Below are 17614 nucleotides of genomic sequence, written 5' to 3'. Positions count from 1 at the left end.
CACAACAAAAGAAAGATTGTATTTGTGGTATAGCTTGGATGTTATTCCACCACAGAAGCTGTGGTAGGTAAAACCTACATGACTACAGTACACTAATACAACCTCAATTTTAAAACACCAATGGACTTTTTGCATGAAAGCCTCTCAATGCAAGGCAAGGCAGGCAAATTTGTTCATATAACACATTTTATACCGCAAGGCAACCCAATGTGCTTCACAAAAAATGAATAAAACCATAGAAAAAATATTAGATAAAACATTCAATTAAAAATGAATAGGCTTTAAGGCCTTTGTGTCCAGAATGGTGGCAATTTTATTCTATCTTCATGTTTACCAAAAAATAATTACCTCGGTTTTTATTGTTGACCTGGAGGAAGTTATGGGACATCCAATTGTTTTCCAAATACAAATATGTATTTTTGTTCCAAACACCAGATTTTTCAGCACTTATCTCACACACAGCAACAAACTCGTAACCAGATAGGAAGTCACCATCAAGCATTTTACTGTTAGCATGTAGGTCAAGACAGAACATGAACATGAAAGTGTAGTAAACTGCTTTGGCCTTCCCCCACTATGGCTCCTTGTGTCTTTGTCTCTGGTATGTACAGTATGGTACGGTATGTTTTAGTTTATTTTGAAAATCTTATCACAGGTAGCACAATAATAAACTCCCACTTTCCCCTGACCCTCCTATGAATGGATATGTATGATACAGAAATGCGCAATTTGACACAGCTCGGCTCAGCTGAAGTGGGCACAAAAGCGTTAGAGCATCTGGCCCTGAGAACACAGGTGTTCATTTTTACCTTACAAGGATCATTTTATGACGGCTGAAAGAAAAATCATGTCTGAAACTCTTCCCACATGTGGGACATATGTACGGCTTTTCCCCAGTATGAATCCTCTGGTGTATCTTGAGATGACACAACTTAGTAAATGTCTTTCCACACTCTGAGCACTGTTTTGGTCTTTCTGCAGTGTGTGTTCTCTGATGGACAGTAAGGTGTTTGTTGGTTATGAAACTCTTCCCACATGTAACACACTGATATGGCTTTTCCCCAGTATGGATCCTCTGGTGGATCTTGAGATTATACACCCGAGCAAAAGTCTTTCCACACTCTGAACAGTGATATGGCTTTTCTCCTGTATGTGTTCTAATGTGGATAGTGACCTCAGTGTTGGTTCTGAAACTCTTCCCACATGTTGAACACTGATATGGCTTTTCCCCAGTATGGATTCTCTGGTGTTCCTTGAGATGACCCACCTGAGTAAAAGTCTTTCCACACTCTGAGCACTGATGTGGCTTATCTGCAGTATGTGTTCTCTGATGGATAGTGACCTCAATGCTGCTTCTGAAACTCTTCCCACACGTAGAACACGCGTATGGCTTTTCCCCAGTATGGATTCTCTCGTGTCTCTTGAGATTAGACACCTGAGTGAAAGTCTTTCCACACTCAGTACAATAATATGACTTTCCTCTGGAAAATGTTCTCTTATTTGTGTTGGAATCTGAATCAGCAACAGTACTCTTCCCAGCTGTGATCATTTGGACAGTTCCTGTAATTGAAGAAAATTGTTTAACGTATAATCTCTCTTTCTTCTCCTACAGCAATGAAGATGTTTATATTTGTCCAGCTTGTGATTTGTGGTAAAATGGTCAGCTAGAATGTGATGTGTGAGTGTCAACACAGGCACAGATGGCTTTTTCATGGAACACCTGGAGAAGGAAGCAATAACATCCGCACCGGAGAAGTACAGGCGATACGTGGATGACATTTTGGAAAAGGTAAAGAGAGGACATACACAAGAACTCACAGATCACCTCAATTCCATTGACCACACCGGCAACATAAAGTTCACACATGAAGAAGACATAGACAGGTCCATAGCTTTTTTGGACATAAAAATCCACCACACGATTGAAGGAGACATCAAAATAAAAATCTATAGGAAACCGACGCACACAGATCAATACCTACTTTGGACATCAGAGCATCCAGTTGCACATAAACTATCAGTGGTTAGAACACTACAAGAACGGGCAGCTTTAACAATGGATCCCAAGGACAGGGCACAGGAGGAGCAACACATACAGAACGCATTGAAAACATGTCAGTATCCACAATGGGCAATACAGAGAGGCGCGCAACAGGTAAACTAATAAGAGGAAACACAAACAGAGAAAAGGAAAAAACATAAGTCCCATATACAGCCGTACAGACCTTGAATTTCCCTTTGGGGCAGCCGTGGCCTACTGGTTAGCTTCAGACTTCTAACCAGAGGGTTGCTAGTTCGAACCCCAACCAGTAGGCATGGCTGAAGTGCCCTTGAGCAAGGCACCTAACCCCTCACTGCTCCCCGAGCACCGCTGTTGTTGCAGGCAGCTCACTGCGCCGGGATTAGTGTGTGCTTCACTTCACTGTGTGCTGAGTGTGTTTCACTAATTGGGATAAATGCAGAGACCAAATTTCAAAAGAGACTCAAAAGAGTATGTATATATATATATATATATATATATACAAAATATAAGAATTTTTATAATACGGTTTTTATTTTTTTCATTCTTTAAAAATCAAAATAAAATCAATGCTATAAAATCATGTACTAATACTACATGAAATGATGGCAGATCTGGATAGCCTAGACTCTGCTGAAAAAAACAATATATAATATGTGTGTGTGGCACTTACAATGACCAGAATAAATCCTTTGTAATAAAGGTAGTGAAAATGCCCTAAAACAGCTTAGGGTTCTAAGGGTTAAGGGACATCCCATTCTTAATCCATAGGGATTAATATGACGTCGGTCCACCCTTTGCAGCTATAGCAGCTTCAACTCTTCTGGAAAGGCTCCACAAGGTTTAGGAGTGTGTTTATGGGAATATTTGACCATTCTTCCAGAAGTGCATTTGTGAGGTCACACACTGATGTTGGATGAGGAGACAGGCTCTCAGCCTCCGCTCTTATATGTTTTTAGCTAATGCACTATATACAGCACTTTGGTCAGTGCAAACTGTGGTTAAATGAGTGCTCTATAAATACACTTTACTTACTTACTATCAAGCAAAGTAACACTCCTAACGTTTTTAAAAATAAAAAAAGCATTGTATTATGGTGCCATTGTTCTTTTTGCACAACGTTGCTACTTAGTTGTTTTTTGGTATTTTATTTGCATAACCATATAGTAACGTTTTTAGTTATGTGATTGAGAAGATGCGGCTGATGTTGCACGCGCCAATGACATCCAGGTGCGCGTGAACAAGAATTCAAAATGTGTACCGTGTAATATGAGGGATAATATATGGCCACTATCGGGAAATAGGTCACTGGTCACTATCGGGAAATAGGTCCCATCAGGGTGGAACTACATGAGAATGAAACCATAACGTGTTTGGCAAATTATGAAATGGTGGGAAATCTCCACCTCACATGATGAGCACACATACAAATACAATTCACATCATTTGAAAATATTTATTTTTTGTTCCTAAAACCAGCTTTTGTTTTCAGCACTTATCTCACACACAGGAACAAACTCGTAACCAAATAGTAAGTGACTGCAATTTTACTATTAGCATGCAGGTCAAGACAGAACAGAAACATGAACGTGTTGTAAACTGCTTTGGGCTTCCCCCACTATGGCTCCTTGTGTCTTTGTCTCTGGTATGCAATTGTCACTTTTTAGTTTCTCTTACATCTCATCACATGTAGCACAATAATAAGGTTTTCTCAGGGAGGAATCATCTGGTGTCTTTAGAGATAACCAACCTGAGTAAATCTCTTATCACATGTAGCACAATAATAAGGTTTTCTCAGGGAGGAATCATCTGGTGTCTTTAGAGATAACCAACCTGAGTAAAGGGGTTAAGTACCTTGCTCAAGGGCACAATGGTGGAAGCCGGAAATTGAACCGACAACGTTCAGGCTGCTGCACGCTAGCCCAGCTCCTTAACCACTACACTACTACCCCAACCACTACCACCACCTCTTTTAGATATAACCAACCTGAGTGAAAGTCTTTCCACACTGATGACTTTTTCCCACTGTGGACTGTCTGATGTTTATTGAAACTAGACACATCTTTAAATACACACTGAGACCACTGGTGTTACTTTTGACCTGCTATGGATCATTTGATGACGCTTGAAAGAAGACTCATGTCGGAAGGACTTCCCACATGTAACACAATGAAATGGCTTTTCCCCAGTATGGATCATCTGGTGTATCTTGAGATAACCCACCTGAGTAAAACTCTTTCCACACTCTGAACACTTATGCCGCACCCCAGTATGGATACTCTGGTGAGTCTTGAGATTACCCAAGTGAGCAAAAGCCCTTCCACACTCTAAACACTGATATGGCTTTTCTCCAGAATGTGTTGTAATGTGGACAATGAGCTCTGTTTTCCTCCCGAAATTCTGCCCACATAAAGTGCACTGATGTGGCTTTTCCCCAGTATGGATCATCTGGTGTCTCTTGAGATGGCCTGCCTGAGTAAAACTCTTTCCACAATCTGAACACCGATACTGCTTCTCCACATTATGGATCCTCTGGTGTGTCTTGAGATGACCTGCCTGAGTAAAAGTCTTTCCACACTCTGAGCACTGATATGGCTTTTCTCCAGAATGTGTTCTCTTATGGACAGTGCGCTCTGTGGCTGTTCTGAAACTCTTTCCACATGTAGTACACAGATATGGCTTTTCCCCGTCATGGATTTTCTTGTGTGACTTGAGATTGCACACCTCAGTACAAGTCCTTCCAGACTCTGAACATTGACACGACTTATCTCCAGAATCTGTTCTATTATTGATGGTGAGGTTTTTGCCACTTGTGAAACTCTTCCTACATATATTACCATGGCATGGCTTTCCCCCAGTATGGATCCTCTCATGTCTCCTGAGAAGAGACATTTCACCAAAGGGCCTTCCACAAGGAGAGCACTGATGTGGCTTTTGACCAGTATGTGATGTCTGATGTAAGTTGATGTATGAATCACTTCTGAAACTTATCCCACACATGATCCTTTGAACAGCTCCTGTAATATAAGAAAATTATTTTTTAATTTTTTTTTTCCTTTTCAAACAATGATTGTTTGGGCAAAGAACATTAATTCCAAGACCAATAACTCTGTATAACAGGATAACTCAAAGGACGTTATCCCGCTTATCACCGGGTTGCCACTATAGGCAATAGTCATGCATGGATAATAGCATGGATAGTTAGCTTGTTTACAGTTGATTCCATTGTTGCGAAGCCTGCTACCAGGCTCAACTGTCATCCTACTATGGTTGTTATAGTTACCATTTATAAGCATTGATATGGAACAGTGATTCAACTTTTTTACCAGATCTACTTCATAGGTGTCCCATTATTCAGAATTATCACCCGGAGAGAAGAAATACTCTTTTCTGATTGGCTGGCGGGTGGCCTTTAATTCTGAATAACAGGACACCGTTCCATATCAATGCTTATGAATGGTAACTATAACAACCATAGAAGGACGACGGTTGAGGCGCTCTAGAATCTTTTGGTTGCAGGCTTCCCAACAATGGAATCAACTGTAAACAAGCTAACTGTCCATTCTAAAGTTGTACAACAAGCTGAACTAGTGAGCTTCTTTTTAAACAGAACCGCGTGTTTACAGTGTTTACAGTGGCAACCGGGTGATAAGGGATAACGGCCTTCGAGGTGTGTCCAGTTATACGGAATTAATGGACTTGGGCGGTGGACCGCTGCGCGTCGGGGAGTTTTTGCCCCTCGCCCTCGTCCATTAATTCCGTATAACAGGACACCTCGGCGGCCGTTATCCCTTACTTAATAGCCACCCCGCCAACCAATCAGAAGAGTATTTCTTTTCTCCAAGTGATAAACTGTACTAAAGCAATGATTTAAGTATTTCCATTAAATCTAGTATTTCAAACCATTTAACATCTTACTTGTTGAAGAGGAGTCATCACAGTCATACTTTCTAAAATCCTCTTTGTTTTCCTCTTTAATTTCCACTGGTGAGAATGATTTCTTTTTGCAAGTCAAAGTTAATACTGTTTGCGTATCAGTCTTCCAGTCATGTTCCCTGACGAAATAATGGAAGTCTTCATTTTTGATCTCCTCCTTCACTGGGGTAAGTGGACCAGTCTCATCTTCCAGTTTCTTAACTGCCAAAATATGTTCTCTGAGGAAATCATCAAAGTCTTCATCTTTGAGCTCTTTCTTCACTGATGTTAGTGGACCTCTCACCTCTTGCATTTCAGACTTCAACCAGGTGTGCTGCATGAAATAAATTCGGTCAAACCTTCCTTCAGTGACTACAAAATAAAAATAAAAAGAACAGTATGCCGATTGTCTTGAATCTATACACTGTACTTCAACAGCATCCCTGTGACAACCTCCTAACTTTAGAAATATATCTGTTCTACTGCTTCTTATATGTCGAACCCTTTGTTGTCCTAGATTCAAGCTTAACTAATCAGCTGCATGAATGGCACATTTGAAATGCAAATGATAATAACAAAAGGTTGTGGGTAAGGATTACCATGTGCATGGCCTGTTTAAAAGTATGATGGTCCTCAGGCGGGTGTGATTATTAATCAGTCCACCAGGGGGTGGGGGTTGTGGGAGCTCGATGGAGTTGTGTTAATTTAGCATATCACAGTTAAACAATGATAATAATAATCTTTATTATCCACAGATATAGAAATGTGTTTAATAACTTATTTAAAAGGTGGATTTACCGAGTCAGACACAATTTACCAAATCCCAATATTCCATGAAATTCCATGACCCTTGGGAGTAATTGTGTGTAGACTGTTGCCACCCCCCACACCCATCCACCCTCTTTTGTGGAGTATCTCCCACCTGAGGACCATTATATATGTGAACAGTGATCGCACACATTGGCTGTTTCTCAAAGTCAAGGACAGATCCTTCAAAGTACTATATGTGCACATACACATACAAAGCATGAGAAGCTTTGAGGAAGAATACAATTCTTTATTCTTTATTTAATTTATGAGAAACAAAATAATAAAATCATATTCTTGGGTTTCATCAGGTCCCTTACCACAGGTGTATAAAATCAAGCACCTACATTATGAATGCAGACTGTATGGTGCTTGATTAATGCACGTGTGGCAAGGTACCTGATGAAACCCATTAATAGGCTATAGCTGTCGCCTACCTTGTCCGTCCTTTGTGATGTTGGAGTGAGGTCACTATTGGTTATTACATTGTTCACGTCAATATTTGCATGAGCCACAACTACAAGACTTGCAACAATAGATAGATAGATAGATAGATAGATAGATAGAAAGATGGAAAGCTAGATAGATAGATATATAGATAGATAGATAGATAGATAGATAGATAGATAGATAGATAGAAAGATGGATAGCTAGATAGATAGATAGATAGATAGATAGATAGATAGATAGATAGATACTTTATTGATCCCCAAGGGGAAATTCAACATGTTTTTGTTGTAATGGCAAAACTGGCAGTCTCTTACCTCCATCGCCAATCAGTTCACACCTCCACCCCCACATGCAGTCTCCTACCCCCATCACTCACCAGTTCACACCTGCCCTTACAACACAGTTAATGCTCCTGTTAAACTCTTGCGGGGATGAAGAAGTGCTATATGCTATACTGCTATAATGTATATATGCTATATATAATGTTATAATGATGCCGGCCCGAAAAAAGTGGCCAAATGCGGCCAAAAATGTTGTCCATGTTAATCAGAAGCCAACATCTCACATTCCTGCTTGGGATCAAGGTTAGTTGGATTCTGGATACGTTAATTGTGATCAAATGTCTTGTTCCCAACTTTTACTATGCAATGCCTCCAGAGCCATATACAAGGACTTTTCCTTGAAATAGCACTTGTCTAAAATAAAGATTTGTAATATATAAAATATTTCTGTTGATTCAAAACTATATCACCACATTAGATGATAATATATATATAATTTTGGATTACATTTGGATACATTCTTTTTTGCCACAAAACTATTAAACATGAAATGAACACATAAAGGGGTTAAGGGGACAGGTTTAATGAGAAAGGATGAGCTATACAAGACATGTTGTTCCTAAACACCTGTCAAGGATTTAGAAATATCTCATAAACACTGTTATATATGGCTCTTCATAATGCTGCAGAATGCTCCATTTACTTAAATGGGCCTTCACAATTTTCGCTGGTCTTATATTTCTCGATAACAGACTGTTGCTAAGTATAACACAACGCATCAAGGAAAAAGGGTTTTGTGCTTCTTATTCACCTCTTTCATATCATTCCTCTAGTACTGGAACTTCATTCAAAAGTGAAAAGCAGACAGTTGATCAGCTGTGTTCTAAAGAATGTTTAAGTGTGTTTTGCAAACTATTTGTTTCTCAGCAAAAGCCATGATGAAACAGTGACAAAAATATGACTATGCACATTATGAAATGGTGGGAAATGTTCCTCTCCACCTCACATGATGAGCACACATGAAGAAAATACAACTCACATCATTTGAAAATATTTATGTTTGTTCCAAACACCAGCTTTTATTTTCAGCACTTATCTCACACACAGGAACAAACTCGTAACCAGATAGGAAGTCACCATCAAACATTTTAATATTAGCATGCAGGTCAAGACAGAGCATAAACATGAAAGTGTAGTAAACTGCTTTGGGCTTCCCCCACTATGGCTCCTTGTGTCTTTGTCTCTGGTATGTACAGTATGGTACGGTATGTTTTAGTTTATTTTGAAAATCTTATCACAGGTAGCACAATAATAAACTCCCACTTTCCCCTGAAAGCATAGGTATGATACAGAAATGCGCAATTTGACACAGCTCGGCTCGGCTAAAGTGGGCACAAAAGCGTTAGTGCATCTGGCCCTAAGAACACTGGTGTTCATTTTTACCTCTTATGGATCATTTTATGACGGCTGAAAGAACACTCGTGTCTGAAACTCTTCCCACATGTGGGGCATATGTACGGCTTTTCCCCAGTATGGATCCTCTGGTGTATCTTGAGATGACCCAACTCAGTAAAAGTCTTTCCACACTCTGAGCACTGATATGGTTTTTCTCCAGTGTGTGTTCTCTGATGGACAGTAAGCTGCATGTTGGTTATGAAACTCTTCCCACATGTAGCACACTGATATGGCTTTTCCCCAGTATGGATTTTCTGGTGTGACTTCAGAGTACACATCTGAGCAAAAGTCTTTCCACACTCTGAACACTGATATGGCCTTTCCCTAGAGTGATATCTCTGATGGATAGTGAGCTCTCCTTTGGTGCTGAAACTCTTCCCACATGCACTGCACTGATATGGCTTTTCCCCAGTATGGATTTTCTGGTGTGCCTTGAGATGACCCAACTGAATAAAACTCTTTCCACAATCTGAACACTGATATGGCTTTTCTCCCGTATGGATTTTCTGGTGTGACTTCAGAGTACACATCTGAGAAAAAGTCTTTCCACACTCTGAACACTGATATGGCTTTTCTCCCGTATGGATTTTCTGGTGTGACTTCAGAGTATACATCTGAGAAAAAGTCTTTCCACACTCTGAGCACTGATATGGCTTTTCCACAGTATGTGTTCTCTGATGGATAGTGACCTCAATGCTGCTTCTGAAACTCTTACCACATGTATAACACGGGTATGGCTTTTCCCCAGTATGGATTCTCTGGTGTGCCTTGAGATGACCCAACTGAATAAAACTCTTTCCACAATCTGAACACTGATATGGCTTTTCTCCCGTATGGATTTTCTGGTGTGATTTCAGAGTACACATCTGAGAAAAAGTCTTTCCACACTCTGAGCACTGATATGGCTTTTCCCCAGTATGGATCCTCTGGTGTCTCTTGAGACTAGACACCTGAGTGAAAGTCTTTCCACACTCGGTACAATAATATGTCTTTCCTTTGGAATGTGTTCTCTTATTTGGGTTGATATTTGAACCAGCAACGGTACTCTTCCCAGCTGTGATCATTTGGACAGCTCCTGTAATATAAGAAAATTGTTTAACATATAGTCTTACTTTTTCCCACTACAGCAATATTTTTTTCCTCACTTTGTGATTTAAGGTACAGATGATATGCCAGTGTCAACACATGCATAAATACAAGTCAAGGACAGGAGCCAGCATGTCTAATAGAAAGCAAATAATGTAAATTAATGTAAATATCCCCATGAAATCTAATATAAATAATGCTAAAAACTCATCACCTATCCAGGTTTTACTAATATACACTTTTGAGTCTCTTACTTGTAGGTGAGGAGTCATCATGGTCATCATATTGTCCAGAATAAGAACTGTGTTCCTCTTTCATTTCCACTGGTGTGAACTCCTCTTCTCTGCAGGATGATGATGTTTGTATCTCAATCTTAAAGTCACGTTCCAATATAGTCTTATCTCCCAATTTACTGGCCAAAATATATTCACGGAGGAAATCATCAAAATCATCTTTTTTAATCTCCATCTTCACTGGTATTAGTAGTTCGGTCATTTCAGACTTAAGTTCTGCTGAACTAAGGAAATCCTATCAAACTTCAGTATAGTTGTCCTGTTGATAATATACACCTACACACTGTACTTCCACAGCACCCTGTGACAACAACCCTCTGATGTAGGACCTTTATCTGACCTGTTGCCATCCTGGAGTCCTTTTTACCCAATCAGATGCAAGAATACAGCATTTGCAATGCAAATGATAAGGACAAAGGATTATGGGTAAGACATGCCCATGTGAATGCAATATGTAAATGTATAATGGTAGGTGGGCGTGATCATGGGTCAATCTGCCTGAAGTCCACTAAGGAGGGAATGTGAGAGTGGGGTGGAGGTGTGAACTGGTTGGTGATGGGGGTAGGAGACTGCAGGTGGGGGTGGAGGTGTGAACTGGTTGGTGATGGGGGTAGGAGACTGCAGGTGGGGTGGAGGTGTGAACTGGTTGGTGATGGGGGTAGGAGACTGCAGGTGGGGTGGAGGTGTGAACTGGTTGGTGATGGGGGTAGGAGACTGCAGGTGGGGGTGGGCTGCAATTGTGTAAACTGAGCATGCCACAACAAAAGAAAGATTGTATTTGTGGTATAGCTTGGATGTTATTCCACCACAGAAGCAGTGGTAGGTAAAACCTACATGACTACAGTACACTAATACAACCTCAATTTTAAAACACCAATGGACTTTTTGCATGAAAGCCTCTCAATGCAAGGCAAGGCAGGCAAATTTGTTCATATAACACATTTTATACCGCAAGGCAACCCAATGTGCTTCACAAAAAAATAATAAAACCATAGAAATAGATAGATACTTTATTGATCCCCAGGGGAAATTCAAGAAATATATTACATAGAAACATTCATTTCAAAATAAATTAAGGCCTTTGTGTCCAGAATGGTGGCAATTTTTATTCTATCTTCATGTTTACTAAAAAATAATTACCTCAGTTCTTATTCTTGAGCTGGAGGAAGTTATGGGACATCCAATTGTTTTCCAAATACAAATATTTATGTTTGTTCCAAACACCAGCTTTTTCAGCACTTATCTCACACACAGGAACAAACTCGTAACCAAATAGGAAGTCACCATCAAATATTTTACTACTAGCATGCAGGTCAAGAAAGAACAGAAACATGAACGTGTTGTAAACTGCTTTGGGTTTCCCCCACTATGGCTCCTTGTGGGTTGTCTCTGGTATGTACAGTATGCTACGGTTTGTTTTAGTTTCTCTTGAAAATCTTATCACAGGTAGCACAATAATAAACTCCCACTTTCCCCTGACCCTCCGAGGAATACATTGAAAACTACCAAGAAGTTCACAATAAAAAAAATACATACAGGTAAAGACAGCACAGAAAAACCATTAGACTGAATCAATGTTTTTTTTTTTTATTACACCTATGAGGTGCCTAATCAATGTGTAATGGATACATACCTGCATTTATGAACATTTTCACTAAATGAAATCTGGAATCACAGCCCCTCACACCATTCTAATTCTAGAAGCTGTTCAGTGACAATTGTACAATTGTATGTCCCAGATCAATAAAAGTTTTTCAAGTCATAAAATTATGGGTTTTCTGGTGCCACTTGAGATGAGGTACCAGAGTAAAAGTCATACCACACTCTGAGCACTGATGAGACTTTAGAGTATGGACTCTCTGGTGAGTCTTGAGAGAACCCAGTTCACGGAAGGACGTCCCACATGTATCACACAGACGTGGCTTTTCTTCTGTATGGATCCTCTGATGGAGAGGACATGGGGAACAGCAAAAGCGAACAAACGGGTGGCACAAAGTCAATCAGACCCTGCAGGATCCTGACAATATGATCCATATCGGGTAGTTGTATAAGTGTACAGAGTGTGGAAAGACCTAATGTGGGTAATCTGAAGAGACACCAGAAGTTCCATACTGGGGAAAAGCCAGATGAGTGTACTCATCTAGGGAGGGGGGGGGGGTATTCGTTTCTCTAAATACCCGGCATCCATACTGGGGATAATAGCCATATCAATGTTCTATATGGAAGAGCTTTTACTAGTGTGAGTAATCTCAAAAGACACCAGATGGTCCATACTGTATCTTTAGCCAAAAGTCACCAAGAGAGGGGAAAAAGCTTCATTTGTTTAGAACACTCTGATGCTGTTTTTTATGCAGTTAAAATAAACTGCTAATTTCGGAATACAAATAAAGTGTTTTTTAATCAAGTGAAATGTCCTTTTAGATTTTTTTGTGAGTATTCTACAACCATAAAAAGTTGGGACGTGCAAAATGTGAATAAAGCTTTTTAAATCAAGTTAATTGTGTTTATAGTTTATTTTGTGCTCTTAATGTAGGGTGCATTTTACTATATGACAGTGTAAAGATTCCCACTGAGCAAGACCCTCCAATATCATCCACATGTAGGTGATTGGAAAGGAAAATCAAATTTTTGCATCCATACTCCCATACAAAATATGTTTTTTTATTTCCATATAGTATATGTACATGTTTCTGGGGTATTTCTAAATCTTTTATAGGTATTTTGGACTAGCCAATGTGTTCAGGCCTATTTTTAAATAACAAAAACTACTACCTACTGTACACATAGGCAGTAAAGCCACTACCACTATCACTGGCAGGAAATAGTGCACTCTTCTGCCTCAACCTTAGGCAGGAAAACCCTCTACCTCCATCACAGGTAGGAAAACTGTGTACACAACCACTACCTCTCTAATGGGTAGGACAGGCCTTCCCTATTTTACCAACTTAAAAAGTGTAAAATCAGGGACTCTCCACCAAGTTGTCTGTGACTACCAAATCCGGTCATTACCATATCCGAGACACAGGAGGATTTCCTCTGGCCAGGCTGGGTGCCGCAGAGCAGTGTTTGTTGCCGATAACGGCCTTCGCCCAAGATCACAAAGAGATCTCCCTCCAGTCGACATGGTTGGGGTCCTGCGCCATTGGTCCTCCTCACTGTGCCTCAGTGATAGGTAATCACATCCTCGTCGCCATTTATGTGGTCAAAATTACTCCAAGACAACTGGTGTGAGACTTTATTTTCGATACTGGGAGCATGTTGCCCACATATCTGTGGTTGAAACCGTTACACAGACAATGCTCTTGGGTCAGGTGGACCCACCACATTATTAGGCTTTAATTAAATCAATACAGCCATAACAATTTATGTAAATAATTAACAATCAATCAAATCAATTACCAATGATATAGACATCATTTATGGTTCATATTTGTCATTTACCACTGTGAGATCGCATTTATGGTATTAAGGGTATAAGACCTACAAAAATATGAAATTTTAAAAGCGTTAAGAAAGAGGCTCTAAACGAACCAGCTATAAAAATGAGAAGATTAGGATAATGGGAAAGAACCCTATTCACACATCTGATGGTCCTCAGGTGGCACAGGTCAGGCAACTTCACAGAGAAGGGTGGAGGTGTGAACTGAAATGTGTGTGTGTGTGTTTGTGTCTTTGTTTTATGCAGCATTCATACCTTCATGTGTAAATATATTCCTACATGTCTACATTCCAAGTAAGTAAGTCACTGCATTTTAACTTGGTTCCAACATTTTTTTCCAAAAATCAGCTGTTATTTTCAAAACTAATTTCATTAGAGAAAAGGAACACACTCAAAACAATAAAAAATACAATAAAAATTACATGCAGGTAAAGACAGCACAGAAAAATCCATTAAACTGAACCAATGTTTTTTTTAATACACCTATGAGGTACCTAACCAATGTCTAATGGATAAATACCTGAATTTATGAAAAAAAATTCTAAATGGAATCTGGAATCACAGCACCTGCCACCATTCTAATTCTAGAAGCTGTTCGGTGACGATTGTATCATGTGTCTCAGGTGAATAAAAGTCTTTCAAGTCATAAAATTATGGGTTTTCTGGTGCCACTTGAGATGTGCTACCAGAGTAAAAGTCATACCACACTCTGAACACTGATGAGACTTTAGAGTATGGACTCTTTGGTGTCTCTTGAGAGTGCCCAGTTGAAGGAAGGACTTCCCACATGTAGAACAAATATATGGCTTCTTGTGTGTTCTTTATGTGTTCTCTTATGGATAGTAACCTCTCTGCTGCTTCTGAAACTCTTATCACACTCTGAACACTGATATGGCTTTTCCCCAGTATGGATCCTCTGGTGTCTCTTAAATTGTGTCACCTGAGTAAAAGTCTTTCCACACTCGGTACAATAATATAACTTTCCTTTGGAATGTGTTCTCTTATTTGTGTTGAGATCAGAACCAGCATTGGAACTCTCTCCAGTTGTGATCATTTGAACAGCTTCTGTAATATATAAAAAATAATTAAGACATATAATCTCTCTTTCTTCTTCTACAGCAATGAAGATGTTTAATACAAAGAATAAGTACCATTCAGGTTTTACTAAATAGGAATATGTGAAGGCACAGATACATGAAGCCAAAAGCAGAAGACAAACAACACATGTCTTGCAATGATGAAACAAATCATGTGCAATGCATGAGCATGCAGGTCAAGACAGAACAGAAACATGAACGTGTAGTAAACTGCTTTGGCCTTCCCCCACTATGACTCCTTGTGTCTTTGTCTCTGGTATGTACAGTATGATACGGTATGTTTTAGTTTCTCTTGAAAAATCTTATCACAGAACTCCCACTTTCCCCTGACCCTCCTAGGAATGCATAGGTATGATACAGAAATGCGCGATTTGACACAGCTCGGCTCGGCTGAAGTGGGCACAAAAGCGTTAGTGCATCTGGCCCTGAGAACACTGGTGTTCATTTTTACCTCTTATGGATCATTTTATGACGCCTAAAAGAACACTTGTGTCTGAAGCACTTCCCACATGTGGGGCATATGTACGGCTTTTCCCCAGTATTGATCATCTGGTGCATCTTGAGATAGCGCACCTGAGCAAAACTCTTTCCACAATCTGAACACTGATATGGCTTTTCTGCAGTATGTGTTCTCTGATGGATAGTGACCTCAATGCTGCTTCTGAAACTCTTTCCACATGCACTGCACTGATGTGGCTTTTCAGTATGGATCCTCTGGTGTTTCTTGAGATGACCTGTCTGGGTAAAAGTCTTCCCACAATCTGAACACTGATATGGCGTTTCCCCAGTATGGATCCTCTGGTGTATCTTGAGATGACCCATCTGAGTAAAAGTCTTTCCACACTCTAAACACTGATATGGCTTTTCTCTTGTATGGATAGTCTTGTGTTTATTCAAACTACCCCAGGTGCTAAAAGTCTTCCCACAATCTGAACACTGATATGGCGTTTCCCCAGTATGGATCCTCTGGTGTATCTTGAGATGACCCATCTGAGTAAAAGTCTTTCCACAATCTGAACACTGATATGGCGTTTCCCTAGTATGGATCCTCTGGTGCATCTTGAGATAGCGCACCTGAGCAAAAGTCTTTCCACACTCTGAACACTGATATGGCTTTTCTCTTGTATGGGTAGTCTTGTGTTTATTCAAACTACCCCAGGTGCTAAAAGTCTTTCCACAATCTGAACACTGATATGGTTTTTCTCCAGTATGTGTTCTCTTATGGATAGTAACCTCTCTGCTGCTTCTGAAACTCTTCCCACACGTAGAACACGGGTATGGCTTTTCCCCAGTATGGATCCTGAGGTGTCTCTTAAAATCTGTCACCTGAGTGAAAGTCTTTCCACACTCGGTACAATAATATGACTTTCCTTTGGAATGTGTTCTCTTATTTGTGTTGATATCTGAACCAGCAACGGTACTCTTCCCAGCTGTGATCATTTGGACAGCTCCTGTAATTGAAGAATATTGTTTAACATATAATCTCTCTTTCTTCTCCTACAGCAATGAAGATGTTAATATTTGTCCAGCTTGTGATTTGTGGTAAAATGGTCAGCTAGAATGTGATATATGAGTGTCAACACAGGCACAGATACATGAAGTCCAAGGCAGAAGACAAACAACACATGTCTTGCAATGATGAAACAAATCATGTGCAATGATGTAAGTATTCACATGAAATCTAATATAAAAAAAATGAAGAATAAGTCATCAAGCATTCAGGTTTTACTAATACAAACTTTTAAGTATCTTACTTGTAGTAGAGGAGTCATCATGGTCATCATCTTCTCCAGAATCAGAATTGTTTTCCTCTTTAATGTCCACTGGTGTGAACTCCTCTTCTCTGCAGGTTGATGATGTTTCTGTCTCGGTCTTAAAGTCATGTTCCAGTACAGTCTTATCTTCCAATTTACTGGCCAAAATATGTTCACGGAGGAAATCATCAAAGTCTTCTTCTTTGATCTCCATCTTCACTGGTATTAGTAGTTCTGTCATTTCAAACTGAAGTTCTGCTGTGCTAAGGAAATCCTCTCAATCTTCAGTATAGTTGTCCTGTTGATAATATACACCTACACACTGTACTTCCACAGCACCCTGTGACAACAACCCTCTGCTGTAGGACCTTTATCTGACCTGTTGCCATCCTGGAGTCCTTTTTAACCAATCAGATGCAAGAATACAGCATTTGCAATGCAAATGATAAGGACAAAGGATTATGGGTAAGACATGTCCATGTGAATGCAATATGTAAATGTATAATGGTAGGTGGGCGTGGTCATGGGTCAATCTGCGTGAAGTCCACTAAGGAGGGAATGTGAGAGTGGGGTGGAGGTGTGAACTTGTTGGTAATGGGGGTAGGAGACTGCAGGTGGGGTGGAGGTGTGAACTGGTTGGTGATGGGGGTAGGAGACTGCAGGTGGGGGTGGGCTACTACTGTGTAAACTGAGCATGCCACAACAAAACAAAGATTGTATTTGTGGTATAGCTTGGATGTTATTCCGCCACAGAAGCTGTGGTAGGTAAAACCTACAGTACACTAATACAACCTCAATTTTAAAACACCAATGGACATTTTGCATGAAAGCCTCTCAATGCAAGGCAAGGCAGGCAAATTTGTTCATATAGCACATTTTATACCGCAAGGCAACCCAATGTGCTTCACAAAAAATGAATAAAACCATAGAAATATATTAGATAAAACATTCAATTAAGAATAAATAGGCTTTAAGGCCTTTGTGTCCAGAATGGTGGCAATTTTATTCTATCTTCAT

General features: G+C 39.9%; 1 pseudogene; it reads right to left on the bottom strand.

Annotated features, from left to right (window-relative positions):
* Positions 1 to 17614, bottom strand: part of LOC143116791 (uncharacterized) — a 65097-nt pseudogene that overhangs the window by 25882 nt on the left and 21601 nt on the right.

This window comes from Alosa pseudoharengus, unplaced genomic scaffold (assembly GCF_046254945.1).
Source record: "Alosa pseudoharengus isolate Yale_2024_CS ecotype anadromous, Long Island Sound unplaced genomic scaffold, YU_APseudo_1.1 YU_APseudo_1.1_scf_1, whole genome shotgun sequence".
Taxonomy (NCBI): Eukaryota; Metazoa; Chordata; class Actinopteri; order Clupeiformes; family Clupeidae; genus Alosa; species Alosa pseudoharengus.
The sequence above is the reverse complement of the archived record's forward strand: the minus strand, read 5'-3'. Positions and strand labels throughout refer to the sequence as shown.